Source organism: Cervus canadensis, chromosome X (genome assembly GCF_019320065.1).
Source record: "Cervus canadensis isolate Bull #8, Minnesota chromosome X, ASM1932006v1, whole genome shotgun sequence".
NCBI lineage: Eukaryota > Metazoa > Chordata > Mammalia > Artiodactyla > Cervidae > Cervus > Cervus canadensis.
Genome location: NC_057419.1, coordinates 92,662,730 through 92,681,631, shown reverse-complemented (window position 1 = coordinate 92,681,631; position 18,902 = coordinate 92,662,730). Strand labels below are relative to the sequence as shown.

Here is an 18,902-nt window from a genome sequence, read left to right as displayed (position 1 = left end):
AATCAAGATTGCTGAGAGAAATATCAATAACCTCAGATATGCAATGACACCACCCTTATGGCAGAAAGTGAAGAGGAACTAAAGAGCCTCTTGAAGAAAGTGAAAGAGGAGAGTGAAAAAGCTGACTTAAAACTCAGCATTCAAAAAATGAAGATCATGGCATCTGATCCCATCACTTCATGGCAAATAGATGGGGAAACAATGGAAACAGTGAGAGACTTTATCTACTTGGGCTCCAAAATCACTGCAGGTGATTTTGCAGTCATGGTGACTGCAGTCATGAAATTAAAAGACACTTACTCCTTGGAAGAAAAGCTATGACAAACCTAGACAACATATTAAAAAGCAGAGGCATTTTTTTGCCAACAAAGGTCCATCTAGTCAAAGCTATGGTTTTTCCAGTAGTCATGTATGGATGTGAGAGTTGGACCATATAGAAGGCTGAGCGCTGAAGAATTGATGCTTTTGAACTGTGAGGTTGGAGATCAAACCAGTCAATCCTAAAGGAAATCAATCCTGAGTATTCTCTGGAAGGACTGATGCTGAAGCTGAAGCTCCAATGCTTTGGCCACCTGAAGCGAAGGGCCAACTCATTAGAAAAGATTCTGATGCTTGGAAAGATTGAAGGCAGGAGGAGAAGGGGTCGACAGAGGCCAAGATGGTTGGATGGCATCACTGACTCAATGGACAGGAGTTTGAGCAAGCTCTGGGAGAGGGTGAAGGACTGGGAAGCCTGGCCTGCTGCAGTTCATGGGGTTGCTGAGAGTCAGACACTACTGTATGACTGAACAACAGCAATCTGTAATTAAGGGTTAGAATAGAAATCTTCTTAGTAACAGATCTGTGAAATCTGAAGTTTCAGTGAATATTCTGAGTAATTAGGATTAAAATATTTTTAAAACATGGTAGTCAATGAAATTCTTTTCTAAAAGTCCAGTTACTGGAAGTGTTGTGTCTTCAGGTTGTCTAGAAATGGTGGTGATACATTAGGTGTTACATCAGTTCTCATTCTTAGAATCACAGAGTTTGATTTAATTAACAGAGAAGGTCTGCATATACAGTAGGGGATAAAGTGTGGATTTTACTTCTTTAATAGTTTGACAAGCAGATTGCAATAAATAAGGCATCTGGAAGCTTGTTAGGGTCCCAGAGGCATTATAAATATGCAGTACACTTCTCTGCATTTCCCCAGGTCCCTGAGGTAGAGATGTGATGAATAAAATTAAGACCACGAGTTCTTTTTGTATAGGTTTCAGCTATCACTAATTTAAACCAAGTAATGACTGCTTACAGGTATACCTTCAGTAGTTTCCAAAGTAAAGGAAGTGAAATGTAAAAATGTGTTTAAGTTGCTCTTACATTGAAAGATTTTTTTCTACTTTCTGTATCATAATAGTTTTTCCTTAAACTCAAATAGAGTAAAACTCCGCTCCTTAACAATTGTTTTATATTTAATAGTGCTATTAAGACTCATTTGGGACAAGACATTCAGGTAAAGAATTTCTTAGAAAAGTGATGTATATTTATGTATAAACACATCATTGGAATAGCATTGTCCATGTGGAACAAGTTCTTCAGAATTTGATTTTAATAGATTAATACCCTTACTATGTAATATATTTGTAGCTATTCATGATTGAACAGATCTCTCTGGTCCCTTTTCAGAGATTTCTTGTAAGTTACTGGAAATTCATGGGGAGATAATTTAAACTGCCTGATATCTTTAATATATTGCATACAAGTAGAGGAATATTTTAGAAGACCTATGAGAAAGGTTAAGGTAAAACAGAAGCTGTAAAGATTGTAGTAATGTTTAATATACTAAGCAGTTTTGGCACAATAGACAATTATTGAAAAGGGTAGCCTTTTCTATTGTTAACTCTGAAAAAGGGGAGTCTTTTCATTGAAAACCCACATGACTATGTTGCTTTTAAGGAAAAAAAAAAACATTGATGGGGAGATGAAATTTTTACTTACAGGAGATTAAGAACTCAGTTCTGTCAGTTGTGAAATTTGGGGAGTGGGAAAACTAATTTGCAAAGTATGCCCTTGGAGTTCAGTAATGAACTAGTTGAAGTCTTGTGGGCTTTTATATAGAAAAAGCCACCTGTATTTTGTCTTAATGTGCCTTTGCCTTCACAGTTGCAACTGAATCACACCCAGAAGTGCTAAATTGCAATCCCCAGTAGCCACTTTTCAGTGCATTTTTAAAAGAATGTATCCAAATAACAGACCAATTGAATTAAGAAAAGCATATTCTTTTACTGAATTGATCCTTAATCCTTTTCTTTTATTGTCTTCTTGATAGATGTACTTTATATTTTTGCTTTTTGACAATATCACCGAGTGCCATGGTGTAACTAAAATGAGAAAACAGTTCTAACATGATAGTAGGGACTCTCTGAATTAATTTATACTTCTTGTATTGTTTTTTCTATCTTACCAAAATGTTCTTTTCAGTATTACAGAACAGAAACATCATTATTCCCCATGTTATACAGTAAATACATCCTTAAGCCTGTCTTACACCCAATAGTTTGTAGCCCTCACTGTCCCACTCTGTGTTGCCCCTCCCCCTCCCAATGGTAAGTACTATTTTGTTTTCTATATCTGTGAGTATGCTTACTTTTTGTTATATTCACTACTTTTATTTTTTAGATTCCACATATAAGTGATATCAAACTGTTTTTCTTTCTGTGACATATTCATGTAGCATAATTCCCTCTAAGTCTACCGATGTTACTGCAAATGGCAAGATTTTATTCTTTTTGATGGCTGAGAAGTATTCTATTACACCTTATCTTCTTTATCCATTCATCTGTTGACAGACTCTTAGGTTGCTTCCATATCTTGGCAGTTATAAATTCTGCTATAAACATTGGTGTGCATGTATCTTTTGAATTAGTATTTTTCCTTTTTTCAGCTGTATACCCAGGAATGGAATTGCTAGGTCATATGATAGTGTTTAAAACCTTTTAATAACCAGTATAGCCATTCTAATGTATAATGGCTGAATACAGGCCCAGTTCAGTGTCTTGATGCAGTGAGACTGCATCCAAGTACTGCATTTCGGACTCTTGTTGACTATGATGGCTACTCCATTTCTTCTAAGGGATTCTTGCTCACAGTAGTTGATATAATGGTCATCTGAGTTAAGTTCACCCATTTCAGTCCATTTTAGTTCACCAATTCCTAAAATGTCAACAGTCAATCTTGCCATCTCCTGTTTGACCACTTCCAATTTGCCTTGATTCATGGACCTAACATTCCAGGTTCCTATGCCATATTGCTTGTTATAGCATCAGACCTTGCTTCCATCACCAGTCACATCCACAGCTGGGTGTTGTTTTTGCTTTGGCTCCATCTCCTCATTCTTTCTGGAGTTATTTCTCCACTGATCTCCAGTAGCATATTGGGCACCTACCAACCTGGGAACATCATGTTTCAGTGTCCTATCTTTTTGCCTTTTCATACTGTTCATGGAGTTCTCAAGGCAAGAATATTGAAGTGGTCTTCCATTCCCTTCTCCAGTGGACCACATTTTGTCAGAACTCTCCACCATGACCCATCTGTCTTGTGTCTTTCATTGAGTTAGACAAGCCTCTGGTCCATGTGATTAGATTGGTTAGTTTTCTGTGACTGTGGTTTTCAGTCTGTCTGCCTTCTGATGGAGAAGGATAAGAGGCTTATCCTTTTGAGATGCAGTCTCAAAACCGACAGAATGATCTCTGTTCATTTCTAAGGCAAACCATTTAATATCACGGTAATCCAAGTCCATGCCTCGACCAGTAAGGCTGAAGAAGCTGAAGTTGAACGGTTCTCTAAAGACCTACAAGACCTTCTAGAATTAACATGCAAAAAAGATGTCCTTTTCATTGTAGGGGACTGGAATGCAAAAATAGGAAGTCAAGAAAAACCTGGAGTAACAGGCAAATTTGGCCTTGGAGTACAGACTGAAGCAGGGCAAAGGCTAATAGAGTTCTGCCCAGAGAATGCACTGGTCATAACAAACACCCTCTTCCAACAATACAAAAGAAGATTCTACACATGGACATCACTAGATGGTCAACACCGAAATCAGATTGATTATATTCTTTGCAGCCAAAGGAGGAGAAGCTCTATACAGTCAGCAAAAACAAGACCAGGATTTGACTGTGGCTCACAACATGAACTCCTTATTGCCAAATTCAGACTTAAATTGAAGAAAGTGGGGAAAACCACTAGACCATTCAGGTATGACCTAAGTCAAATCCCTAACGATTATACAGTGGAAGTGAGTAACAGATTTAAGGGACTAGGTTTCGTAGACAGAGTGCCTGAAGAACCATGGACGGAGACTAGTGACACTGTATAGGAGGCAGAGATCAAGACCATCCTCAAAAGAAAGAAATGCACAAAGGCAAAATGGCTGGCTGAGGAGGCCTTACAAATAGCTGTGAAAAGAAGAGAAGTGAAAAGCAAAGGAGAAAAGGAAAGATATTCCCATTTGAATGCAGAGTTCCCAAGAATAGCAAGGAGAGATAAGAAAGCCTTCCTCAGTGATCAGTGCAAAGAAATAGAGGAAAACAATAGAATGGGAAAGACTAGAAATCTCTTCAAGAAAAGTAGAGATACTAAGGGAACATTTCATGCAAGGATGGGCTCAATAAAGGACACAAACAATTTGGACCTAAGAGAAGCAGAAGATATTAAGATGAGGTGGCAAGAATACACAGAAGAACTGTACAAAAAAGATCTTCATGACCCAGATAATCATGATGGTGTGATCACTCACCTAGAGCCAGACATCCTGGAATGTGAAGTCAAGTGGGCCTTAGGAAGCATCACTATGAACAAAGCTAGTGGAGGTGATAGAATTGTAGTTTAGCTATTTCAAATCCTAAAAGATGATGCTGTGAAAGTGCTGCACTCAATATGCCAACAAATTTGGAAAACTCAGCAATAGCCACAGGACTGGGAAAGTTCAGTTTTCATTCCGATCCTAAAGAAATGCAATGCCAAAGAATGTTCAAACTACCACAAAATTGCACTCATCTCACACTCTAGCAAAGTAATGCTCAAAATTCTCCAAGCCAGGCTTCAGCAATATGTGAACTGTGAAATTCCAGATGTTCAACCTGGTTTTAGAAAAGGCAGAGGAACCAGAGTTCAAATTGCCAACATCCATTGGATCATCAAAAAAGTAAGAGAGTCCCAGAAAAATATCTATTTCTGCTTTACTGACTATGCCAAAGCCTTTGACTGTGTGGATCACTGTGGAGAATTCTTCAAGAGATGGAAATATCAGACCACCTGAGCTACCTCTTGAGAAATCTGTATGCAGGTCAGGAAGCAACAATAATCCAAAATCACTGCAGATGGTTACTGCAGCCATGAAATAAAAAGATACCTACTCCTTGGAAGAAAAGTTATGACCAACCTAAACAACATATTAAAAAGCAGATTCATTGCTTTGCCAACAAAGGTCTGTCTAGTCAAGGCTATGGTTTTTCCAGTAGTCATGTATAGATGTGAGAGATGAACTTAAAGAAAGCTAAGTGCCAAAGAACTGATGCTTTTGAACTGTTGTGTTTGAGAAGACTCTTGAGAGTGCCTTGGGCTGCAAGGAGATCCAACTAGTCCATCCTAAAGGAAATCAGTCCTGAATGTTCATTGGAAGGACTGATCTTGAAGCTGAAACTGCAGTACTTTGGCCACCTGATGCAAAGAACTGACTCATTTGAAAAGACCCTTATGGGAAAGATTGAAGGTGAGAGGAGAAGGGGACGAGAGAGGATGAGATGGTTGTATGGCATCACTCACTCAATGGACATGAGTTTGGGTAAACTCCAGGAATTGGACAGGGAAGGCTGGCGTGCTGCAGTCCATGGGGTCGCAAAGAGTTGGACATGACTGAACGACTGAACTGAACTGAGCTCAGTGTCTGACATGCTTCCCTGGTAGCTCATGTGGTAAAAGGTCCTTCTGCAGTGAGGGAGATCTGGGTTCAGTCACTGGGTTGGGAAGATGCCCTGGAGCAGGGGATGGCAACTCACTCCAGTATTCTTGCCTGGAGGATCCTCATGAGCAGAGGATCCTGGAGGGCTACAGTCTATGGGGTCGGAAAGAGTCAGACTAGGACTGAGCGCCTAAGCACAGCACAGTACAGTATCTGACAGGCCAAGCTAATTGACAGTGGCGGTTGTTACATTCCTAAGAATAGTTCTTTTTGGTGAAATAGTGGACAGAAGTATTCAACACGTAAGTGTGCCAAGATTCCTGATAGGTGAATAAACATGTTCTGTGCCTTTGTAGTATGGCCGACTACATGCATTATCCCCTTTCTTCCTCTCACCAGCCCCCAGGAAATTCTCAAACTGTGACTATGGAATTATAGCAAAAGAAAGAAAGAGTTTGCCCAGTGAGCTGTATCCTAATTCTCTATCTTTCTCTTGTCTAAACTATGGCTTCATAGAGGGCAAGGGCTGTATCTTACTCATCTGTGTCTCTATTGTCTAGCACAGTACTTCGCACAAAGCAGGTGCTCAAGAGTTATTGAACAAAGAAAAGCATTGAACCCCACTAATAAAATACCCCTCTATTGATAGTCAAGAGGCATCAGTGCCCCCTAATCTTGCTAGCGTCATTAACATAGCTGTAAGATTACTTCTTTGTCTGTAAAACAAAAGAAAAAAGGACATGTTCTGAATTCACCAAGTGGAAAGTCAACTGGTCAAGTGTTTATATCACTCAGATTGACAGTGAAAGAAATCTGAAAGCAGCCCCAGATATTTAAATTAATTTTTCTCCTTCCATCTTTGTTCTGTTTCATGCATCATGACTTGAAACTTTCAAATTCATCTTTTCTGGATTCTTATGATGTTCACTCATAGTCAGGTTGGCAGTCTATGTGATTGCTTCTAAAACCACATTGCACCTTTTTTTAGCACTATATCAAGATGTCAGGATCAATAAACTTGGTTATTGTTATCATCTTCCACCTTGTACTTGTAACCTATATTGTTGAGCAAGCAGATCCCATAGTAAATGGTCAGAATGCAATTGGGTATCTTCTGCTACTTCTTGAGTATTTATTCTATGGGGATTATCTTGCCTTGCACCTAAGGGAAAACGTAGGCAGTCCCCCATGGCTTTCAGATCCCTGAAGTCTCTTTAAATTGCAAACATGAACTGAATCCAGAAATTAGAATGCTGGCCTCTAATGTGCTAGTAATACTAGAGTTTCACAGATTTCAAGTTGAAAGTAAAATCATTTCTGCTTCCCAAGGTAGGCTATTGCAACACTACAGGGAGCAGGGTGCTTCCACTGCCTGGGGAGCCTCCCCTGCCACTCCTTTGATGTAGACTGATGCATTTCCTGCAGCTTGCCATTTCTTTCTTGCCCCACTTTTCTCAGAGCTCCAGCCCACACACATTATAACAAGGATTCCTTGTCAGCATACTGCCCCCCTCGCAGCTATTTGTTTTGTATAGCTTTAAATTAAAGCTCCAGATCATCTCTCTCCCCAACCAGACTCATTTCTGGTCCATAGAAAACACTCATGCAGGTCTTTGTCCTGAAAAACTCAGTGAGTGCAGGGATCAAAATCCATCTGTCTGTGCCACTGGCCCAGGTCACTTGAGCTTCTTGAGAATGAGTCAGGTACCCTTCTTCTGTGTCCCCAACTTCATAGATCACATACATGTTCTGAATAGCCTAACAGAAGCCCCCTTCACTAAGCTTCAGTTGAAGGATGGAGCATCTCCATATACAAACACCCCCCTGGCAGGTGTCTCATTTCATGACAAGAGCTTCCTCCAGAGAATCTCTTTTTAAATCCTGTCCTCCTCCACTCTGCTAACCTTTTATACTTCTGATAATTCTACACATGGGAATCTGCCTAAAGATATTTTTCTATCAAATGTTTATCTGACATTGGTATGTCAGTCGAGTATGAGAAGTTCAATTTTAATATCTAGTTACACATGTAGTGTATTTTTGTTGTCATTTTCACACCTGGGCTTCTTCATATGTCAGTAGGCTATATGAGACTGTAAAGTATTTCTGTACTTTGTGGTGTCTGGTGCTTTCATTTGTCACCACAAACAGGCAGATTACCACAATCAGAGTGTAAATGACACCATATTTAGACTGCAGAATAAGCTATGCTATTTTGAAGTTGGTATCTGACTTCTGTAAAAAGATGTTTAAGAAAGCCAATTATACCTTCAGAAAGATGAACAGCTCCTTGTCTTTGGAGAGGAAGACAAAGATTTAAACTCTGTGTGACTGAGAGAGTCTAATTATCAGACATCAGAAAGATGGTGAGTCTAGGATATTAGCTGTGCAGCGTAGGAGGAAATGCTAACCACATTCACACAAAATGGCTCATAGATAATACTGAGGGCTTGGTTGAGGTTGGATGTATAGATTTACTAGCAGAGATAGTACTTGTAGTATTGGTCCAAAATCAGCTCTTTCTGGCAGATGAAGAAGCAAAACAATGGAGGGAAATTGACACAGCGAGGGATTACAGTTTAGGTGACAGGCCATGGGGCCATGCTGGGTGGTAAAGGAAGGGAAGCCAGGAGTCAACTAATAGATGGTTTACATAAAAGGATTTCTGCACATGCAGAGCAGGTATACTGGGAACGAGAGGACTTAAAGACTGTGATAATGATGGATCACAAAGTAGGATGTTGTACCTGGAGTTTTCAAGAGCAGTGTAGTTCTGGGTAGTCACATCACATATGCGAAGCTAATAAGTAAACTTCTCCATGAAATTGAAAAATGGATGTTGTGGAGAGTGATAGTATGTGAAGGTGAAAGACCTTGAGACTCTTGTCATAGAGGGGGATTTTGAGTTTAAAATTGATGAGGTGGAGTAAGCATTTATTTGGCATCTAGGTAATGACGAAGTACCAATGTGTGGCAGTGAGACCGAGGAGAGCTAGTAAAGGGATGCAGAATGTTCTGGTAGGATTTACTTTAGAGGATGATGAGTCTGTGAGCCAGGCACTGAAGACCTAATAAGCTTGAGGTTTGAATTGAATGAAGGTTGAATTTTCTGTTGATTGTATCAATGGAACAGTAGTGGGTCATGTTATAGTTGAACAATATGCCTATAAGAAACAAGGATGAGAATGGAAAGGTAAGACAATGAAAGATATGTTAGGCAAAAAAAGGCCAATTTTTTAATTTCATGTCTACAATTAATTGGGGTCATAATATTTATTGCTAATTTATATCCTAATGCAACAAGATATGTGTTATTTTTAACTTGTTTTTTAATGGAAAATAAGTGTGCACAAAAGTAGAGAAAATGATGTGATGACTCCCTCTCTACCTGTCATTCAGCTTCAATAATTATTAATATTTTACCAATTAATCCCTTTTTTCAAATGAGAGAAAGTGAGATTCATAGAGTTTAATTAAGCACTTTGCCCAAGATTCTATGGCTAGTTCATAATTGACCATGCCAGAAATTGAATCCAAAGCCTATGTTCTTTCCACCATACTATGCTTTTTCCCTGTAAACCATTTCTGTCTCTTTTTAAAAAAATCTTTCACTCTAGGAGCACTTCCCTGTAGCATTGGAAAGCTGACCAGTTGAAACTGGTTCATCTCCTCTTCTATCCTTCTTGGTTACTTAGCACCCCCACATACTTGACCTGTCATTTATTTATAGTCATTTGGGAGGAGAACTGCTTCTCTTACAACTGCTTTATAATTGCATCTTTTTGGTTAACTGCTTTTTTTTTTTTTTGAAGAATTCTTCCAAGATTAATTTCTGAGCATCCCAATTCTTTTTTTTCCAGAGTACTGGTGCTCTAATGGTTATTTTGTAGGTAAACATTATTTTTCATTCACATTAATTGTGGACCCTACCAGCCAAATACAGGATTGTTGAGAGGAAAATATGAGCATTTAGCACAGATGTAAAATCTTGCTTTTTAAATAGATGCTAAAATGTGACATGTCCATAATGATGTGCTAGTTGTCCATAATCTCCCCAGGTGTTGAAACACCACTTGCCTTTCAACATATATGGACATAGTTTGTTCAGGAACACAGAAATATTCAAGACAAAGCACAACATATGTAGTAACGTCTCTAACTTTTTATTAGATTTGCTTTAAACAGTGGTCTGTTATGTCTTCATTTACATTGTCCATTTAATAGGCTTCCCCAGCAGTACTGCTTCGGTAATTAGTTGGCTTATTTATATCTCAACACCTTGAGCTGCTACATCTCATTTAACTTATTGCTCTTTAAAGTTCTTGTTACTCAGTGGTTCTCAGCCCTGGATACACATTAGAAGCATCTGGGGAAGTCTTATAAAATACAGGTGTCTGGGCACCAACGCAGACCAATTAAATCAGAATCTCTGAGAGTTGTAGCTCTGAGAACCATAGTGATAATTCTTATTCTTTGACCAGTGCCACTCAGAACACTCTGCTCAGCATGAGGTTGAGGCAGTGAAAACAACAGTCCAATTCTTTACCTCATCTCTTCCACTTTTATTTTTCTTCATTTAGCAGTATTTTTTTTCTAATGTGATGAAAAACCATCACATTCATGGATTATCAGAGCTTAATATTTCTTCATTTGCTTCAGATGTCATTGCAAAATGCAATAGGATTCCAGGAGTAAAACTATATTTGAAGATTTTAAAGGAGACCCATTTGCTGTGTACTCATGTTATTGTACACGGCTTCCCTGGTGGCTCAGAGGTTAAAGCGTCTGCCTGCAATGCAAGAGACATAGGTTCGATCCCTGGGTCGGGAAGATACCCTGGAGAAGGAAATGGCAATCCACTCCAGTATTCTTGCCTGGAGAATCCCATAGACGGAGGAGCCTGATAGGCTACAGTCCATGGGGTCGCAAAGAGTCGGACACGACTAAGCAACTTCACTTTCCCTTTTCACTTTCATGTTATTGTGATACAAAGGAAGAAGGGCAAGAAGATTCTGAGCTAAGACAAAGGAAATTGAATGAGGATGAGACACTGGGGGATCTAATGGTTGTTTAGTGTGAAGGACCCTCAGAAGAGCTGGAGAGGGTATGAGCTGTATTCTGAAGGACTTTGGATCTCATTTCAAGGGATTTGATTAGGACCAAATACGTAATTTGTGAGGCGAGTACAAAGTAACAATGTAGGACTGCTCTTCTTAAATCATTAAAATTTTTAAGATGGCAGCAGGAGAGCATTAAACCAAGCATAGAAATCTTCTAAACATGGGCCCCTATGTTACTGCCCAGATCCCTTCCCACACAGCTGGCCCTGACTTTAGTTATATTCTGGAGGTAATGGGAGACAGAAAAGATATAGGCAGGGGAGTGACTTAAGGCTTGTTATAAAAATTGTTCTGATCACTAGGTAGACAAATGGATTGTTGAGCTGAGATACCAGGTACTACCAATGGCTTTTATGAAAACTGGTGTGAAAATCTCCATATTTTTTCTGTGATTTTTAACTCTTGTTATGATAATAGTAGTGATGATACTAGTAATAGCTTCCATTAGTATAGCACTTAAACACTTTTATATACAGTATTGTCATTTGATTATTCAACCATCTGATTATCAGGCAAGGTATATATTGTTATCCTTGGTTTATAGATAAGAAACAATTAAGTGATTTACCAAAACTTAGGTGACTAGTGGATGATGTATAAGGGATTCAAGTCAGCCCTTTTGACATTGCACTACTGATATTTCTATTCTACTCATAATGCTACTTTTGTTATTAAGAACTAATTAATGAAAGCAATTTATGAAGCATCTTTTTGTCCACTTGCACTTTTTTGGTGAAGTGCACTAAACTGTAGGTAAAATCACTGTCCAAAATATTTTCAGAGCTCCTCATACAAATATCCACATGATGGATTTTTTAGTTTTATGCCAGCAAGATTTGTTTGCACAAAGATGTCTCTTTTCTTTTACTCAGACATTAAAGAAATGTTCCATACACCATTCTTTAGCTGGCTCTCAGGAAACTTACATTCAAAAACATAGCAGTCACTTTTCAAAAATAGCTCATCCAGTCCCTTGACTGCCTCTAGATGCTGTTTACTGTTTCTATCCTTGACAATGCTATTTCATATTTTATTTAATTGTCTTATGTTAAATTGTTACTTCAAATACATTTGGAAGCATTCAGGACACAAATCCTTACAAAAGAGAATAATAACCATTTGGAAATTTATGCAAAAGAAGAAGATGCAGCACAAATGAATATTAAAGTGGCTGAGCGATATTTTGGGAGACTTACCCATTCAAGTTTCTTAAAGCAGGAAGTAGCTGACAAGTCAGATAAGCATTCCCTAATTAAACAAAAGGTAAGACTGACTGGTAACATGCGAGTTAAATGCATGTTTGAACCTACAAATGACTTAGGCCAACCAATCTACTACTCTGTAGATTGTATAATATTGCTATTCAGTTCAGTGGCTCAGTCATGTCAGACTCTTTGTGACCCGATGGACTGCAGCACGCCAGGCTTCTCTGTCCATCACCAACTCCCAGGGCTTGCTCAAACTCATGTCCATCGACTCAGTGATACCATCCAACCATCTCATCCTCTTCCATCCCCTTCTCCTGCCTTCAATCTTTCCCAGCATCAGGGATGTCTCCAATGAGTCAGGTCTTCACATCAGGTGGCCAAAGTATTGGAGCTTCAGCTTTAGTATCAGTCCTTCCAATGAATTTTCAGGACTGATTTCCTTTAGGATTGACTGGTTTGATCTCCTTGCTGTCCAAGGGACTCTCAAGAGTCTTCTCCAACACCACAGTTCAAAAGCATCAGTTCTTCGGCTCTCAGCTTTCTTTATAGTCCAACTCTAACATCCATACATGACTACTGGAAAAACCATAGCATTGACTAGACGGACCTTTGTCAGCAAAGTCATGTCTCTGATTTTTAATACGCTGTCTAGCTTTGTCATAGCTTTTCTTCCAAGGAGCAAATGTCTTTTGATTTCATGGCTGCAGTCACCATTTGCAGTGATTTTGGATCCCAAGAAAATAAAGTCTCTCACTGTTTCCATTGTTTCCCCATCTATTTGCCATGAGGTGATGGGACTGGATGCCATGATCTTTTTTTGAATGTTGAGTCTTAAGTCAGCTTTTTCACTCTCCTCTTTCACTTTCATCAAGAAGCTCTTTAGTTACTCTTTGCTTACTGCCATGAGGGTGGTGTCATCTGCATATCTGAGGTTATTGATATTTCTGTTGGCAGTCTTGATTCCAGCTTGTGCTTCATCCAGCCTGGCATTTCTCATGATGTACTCTGCATATAAGTAAAATAAGCAGGTTGACAACATACAGCCTTGACGTACTCGTTTCCCAATTTGGAATCAGTCTGTTGTTCCATGTCTGGTTCTAACTGTTGCTTCTTGACCTGCATACAGGTTTCTTAGGAGTCAGGTAAGGTGATCCCATCTCTTGAAGAATTTTCCACAATTTGTTTTGATCCACACAGTCAAAGGCTTTGGCATAATCAATAAAGCAAAAGTAGATGTTTTTCTAGAATTCTCTTGCTTTTTCTGTGATCCAACAGATGTTGGCAATTTCATCTCTGCCTTTTCTAAATTACTTATTATAAATGGAAAGTAATTTAGAAATATCCTAGTCTATTGGTTTTAACTTATGGGTGAGTAAACTGAGACTTAGAAGAGGTGACATATGTCCAAACTGAATAACATTTTGCAACTGTTTTATTGGAATCTGAAGATGATTGGAATCTGAGAGATGATTTCTATAGAGTTTTGCTGAGTTTTTTAAAAATTATATTTTTGTTTGAGTTATTCAAGTTGTGTATGAATATAGTAGTTACAGATGGAACACTAGTTTTTTTTCTTTTATTTTGTGTAGATAATTATAGAAATGTAGAGCAACCACAGGAAATCAATAGTAATTAACATAACAATTTAGATATATCACACTCTATTGAACGTTGAAGCTCTTTCTTATACACTATCATCATTATATTTTCTGTAGAAAATGTGTAGGTTGTAGCACTGGATTATAAATTTGAGAGTAGGTTTTTTTTTGTTTTGTTTTGTTTAAATAAGTCAAATTTTTTCCTAATGTTTATGGAGTTCCAAGTATATGACATTGCATTTATATTTTATTTTATGCTATTAACATAGTGAGTCTTGCCTTTGGATATGAAAAACTTAATCTCTTTTATAATTTTCCTCTCTTCCTTTCTTTCCCCACCATCCTTTAGCGGTCTTCTCCAATCTTCTATCAATCCTTCACTGTACAGAGGTGTTAGGCTTAAATCTCCCCTTCCCCCTCTACCCCCTGCCCTACACCAGACCTAAGCTTTAAAGTATAACTGCATATTTTAACTTAGATACATATCTCCACACCCGAAACTCAGTATAATGAATACTAGTTCATCCCTTCTGAAACCTTCCTTTTAATGTTACCAACACCCTTCTTAGTTATATAACTTCAGTCTCTAGTGGTGGTCTTGTCTCTTCTCTCTCACTTGCCTTCCATATCCATTTAATTAGAATAACTTATTATTATTATTATTATTACTATTAACAGTTGTTTAGCACTTACCATGTACTAGGCACAGTGCCAAGTACTTATTCTTTCATCTTCAGAAGTGTTCTACGAATTGAGTTGTTATGACTTGCGTTTCACAGTTGGACCAACCATGTACAGAGAAATTAGACAGCTTCTTTCAGTCAAAACCCTCAGATATTGAAGAGCTGGGATTCAAACTCATGTGATCTGGCTCTGTAATCCAGATTCATATTCATTGCCTTCAACCTCTTACTGAATTACATCTAGTCCCTTTCTCTTATACCTTACTCCAAGCTTTCATTACCTCTTGCCAAGACTACTGCAGTAGTAGTCTGACCACTTTCCCCAGATTCTCCCTCCTTGCAGTCCATTTCATATACCAGCCTGAGACAAATTTTCCCAAAGCAAGGCTAGGTACATTTTACTGTCCGTAGCTCAAAAGAACAGAGAAGGCAATGGCAACCCACTCCAGTACTCTAGCCTGGCAAATCCCATGGATGGAGGAGCCTGGTGGGCTGCCGTCTATGGGGTCGCACAGAGTCGGACACGACTGAAGTGACTTAACAGTAGCAACAGCAGTTCAAACGAAAATGGAATGGCTTCAAACTCACTAGTATTTAAAGGAATTTTTCCTCTTCTTCACTAATCGTATGCCATAAACAAATTTAATCACTTGCCAAAACACTATTATCTTTAAGTATTGACTTATCTAAGCTTGAATTTGTCAAATTTATTTTCTTAATTATGAGATTTTGTAGTTACCCATTTTATACATCATTCTGTGTACATAAACCTCCAGACCATATAATAATCATCATCTGTATTACTTGTTTTCCCTCTGAGATCTTTAAAATGCTCTCACATATAAACATGTGTTGTCGATTTCTTTTGAAAATGTTTCAGATGTGTAATTGACATGATGATGGTTTTACAGCATAATTCCCCAATGTTTATGTGAACTTTATGGGATTTGAATATGAGGAAGAAACTTGTCTCATTAAGACATGTGCTCACATGTGCTCTGGGATGCCTTTATAGCCCCATCTATACCTTCTCTGTTTCCTCTTTTTACCAAAGATGTGAATTTGCACCCTGGCTGGCTGAAGTTATAGGTAATAGGTACAGAATCTTTTTTTTTTTTTCTCTCTCTTTTTAGAAAGCTAACTGACTGCTACAGCAGTCAAACTCATGACCTTGGCCTCATTAGCACCATGAGCTAACCAACTCTGACATGTAGAAATTACACAAGCAACAAATCATAAGGAAAAACAGAACTAAAAGATGGCCTTTAGGGAAATAATTTTCTTAAAGAGCATATCCAAATTGAGACCTGCATTTAGCAGCTTATATCGAATTCTTGATCCTGCAGAGTTGGTTTTAAGAGTGCAAAACAATAAAATAATGGCAGTAGAGATTATAAGATTACTCTCTTTCTTGTGTGATGTAGATTTATACAGAAACAGGGGTTCTAACCACCTGTCAGTAACATGGTTTTGTCAGTTTTCCCGTAGATTTTTATTCATGAAAATAGCACTATTGGCAAACATGAGGTAGTGAGTGAAAGTATCCTACACACACAGTTCCCCATACTAGTTTGCCAGTTTATTTCACTGATTCGTTGTGCACTGTATTTTTTTTCCCCAGTGTTGTTGGACTAAAGCAGAGTATGAGTGAAAATGGCTATGGCTGTAAGTGGTTTTGATAAATGCACAGGTGCCAAATATTACTATTGGAGTGACTTTTTCCACTAAAGCATTACTATTACTAGTACTACTATTTTGTACCCATCTTACAAAATATGGGGTAGAATTTGATCAAGTTTTTATTGTGAAAAACAAGGCCTATTTCTGATTCTTTTGTACATTTCATGACTTTGGAAAAAGTCTTTATTTCTACACCACAGTCCCCTCTACCTCTTAATATCAGGATACCAAGGTTTGATGTCAGAATTAACAGATTTATCAGTGACTCTTCTGGACAAGCAAAAATAGAATACATTTGCACAGTCATGGTTGTCTCAGGGGTCAAGAGCAAGTGTTAATCCAAAATCACAAACAATGTATAGTTCTGTTTGCGGTTTTGAGGACTTAAAGCATGTTTCTTCAATTATAACTAGTGCTGTATTTCTTGACTCTTTCTGGTTATCATAACTACATGAATTTTACCCTCATAACCTGAGCTAGGCATTTGGAATTTAGTAAGTAGTTGAAGTTTGAATAAATAATGAACATGATATAAATGAATTTTATATAATTGATAAAATAGACACATGGATTGAATGGGATACCTGACATTATTGATAACAGGAAATAGTCAACAGTTTTATTACAGTTTCCTTATTTTTTAATATGGAAATAAATCTATTATATGCTACACGTGACATAGGTTATCTAACTTTAGTTACATTTAAGAGAAAATTGAAATGATAGATTTAAGAAATCATGTTTGCAAAACTCATTTGATTAAGTCAGAAATATAGAAATTCATCTTTAGGCAGACTCAGATAAAGAATTTGTTATTAATCTATGAAGTTACAGATCTGATGTATGTTATTTTCACATTTACTATTAAGGAATTCTCAGTTGTTTTCTTTCCTCTTTCTGGGTTTGTACGTGTCACACAAACTACAAAGAATGTTAATTTGCTGGCCTGCTTCTCTTGAGAGGTTCACCACATTTTTGAGGTAGAACAGAAAAGGATTTTTTTTTTTTTCAGAAAAGGATTTTTTTAAAAAGGAAAGTAGTAGCTAGCTGTGAAGACTAAATGAGACAGATAGAAAGGATAGCATCGATGTGCATATAGTGTCCCATAATGAAAAGTAATAATGGTCATTATTATTGATAAGTCCTAGAACTGAATTAGGCTGAGGGTCTTGAATTATCATTAGCATTAATAACAATAATGTTGATATTAGTATTATTAATACTATTATATTTTGAGGTGACAAGGGAAACATATGAAAAGATAGCAATTTGGGCTTAAATATGAAGAAGTTCCCTAGAGAAGGAAATGGCAACCCACTCCGGTATTCTTCCATGGAGAATCCTAGGACAGAGAAGCCTCAGTTCAGTTCAGTTCAGTCGCTCAGTCGTGTCTGAATCTTTGTGACTCCATGAATCGCAGCACGCCAGGCCTCCCTGTCCATCACCAACTCCCGGAGTCTACTCAAATTCATGTCCATCGAGTCGGTGATGCCATCCAGCCATCTCATCCTCTGTCGTCCCCTTCTCCTCCTGCCCCCAATCCCTCCCAGCATCAGGGTCTTTTCAAATGAGTCAACTCTTCGCATCAGGTGGCCAAAGTATTGGAGTTTCAGCTTCAGCATCAGTCCTTCCAGTGAATATTTAGGACTGATCTCCTTTAGGATGGACTGGTTGGATCTCCTTGCTGTCCAAGGGGCTCTCAAGAGTCTTCTCCAACACCATAGTTCAAAAGCATCAATTTTTCAGCACTCAGCTTTCTTCACAGTCCAACTCTCACATCCATACATGACCACTGGAAAAACCATAGCCTTGAATAGACAGACCTTTGTTGGCAAAGTAATGTCTCTGCCTTTCTAAATAGCTCAACTGGAATTCCATCACCTCCACTAGCTTTGTTCGTAGTGATGCTTTCTAAGGCCCGCTTGACTTCACATTCCAGGATGTCTGGCTCTGGGTGAGTGATCACACCATCGTGATTATCTGGGTCGTGAAGATCTTTTTTGTACAGTTCTTCTGTGTATTCTTGCCACCTCTTCCTAATATCTTCTGCTTCTGTTAGGTCCATACCATTTCTGTCCTTTATCGAACCCATCTTTGCATAAAATGTTCCCTTGGTATCTCTGATTTTCTTGAAGAGATCTCTAGTCTTTCCCAATCTATTGTTTTCCTCTATTTCTTTGCATTGATCGCTGAGGAAGGCTTTCTTATCTCTCCTTGCTATTCTTTGGAACTCTGCATTCAAATAGGAATACCTTTCCTTTTCTCCTTTGCTTTTCACTTCTCTTCTTTTCACAGCTATTTGTAAGGCCTCCTAAGACAGCCATTTTGCCTTTTTGCATTTCTTTTCCATGGGGATGGTCTTGATCCCTGTCTCCTGTACAATGTCACCAACCTCTGTCCATAGTTCATCATGCTTTCTGTCTATCAGATCTAGTCCCCTTAAATCTATTTCTCACTTCCACTGTATAGTCATAAGGAATTTGATTTAGGTCATACCTGAATGGTCTAGTGGTTTTCCCTACTTTCTTCAGTTTAAGTCTGAATTTGGCAATAAGGAGTTCATGATGTGAGCCACAGTCAGCTCCCAGTCTTGTTTTTGCTGACTGTATAGAGCTTCTCCATCTTTGGCTGCAAAGAATATAATCAATCTGATTTCAGTGTTGAACATCTGGTGA

At 38.2% G+C, this 18,902-nt stretch overlaps 1 protein-coding gene across 2 annotated transcripts in view; it reads left to right on the top strand.

Moving 5' to 3' along the window:
• The window catches only part of DIAPH2 (diaphanous related formin 2), a 932,191-nt gene that overhangs the window by 624,530 nt on the left and 288,759 nt on the right, over positions 1-18,902 (top strand). The gene's annotated exons all lie outside the window — the stretch shown is intronic.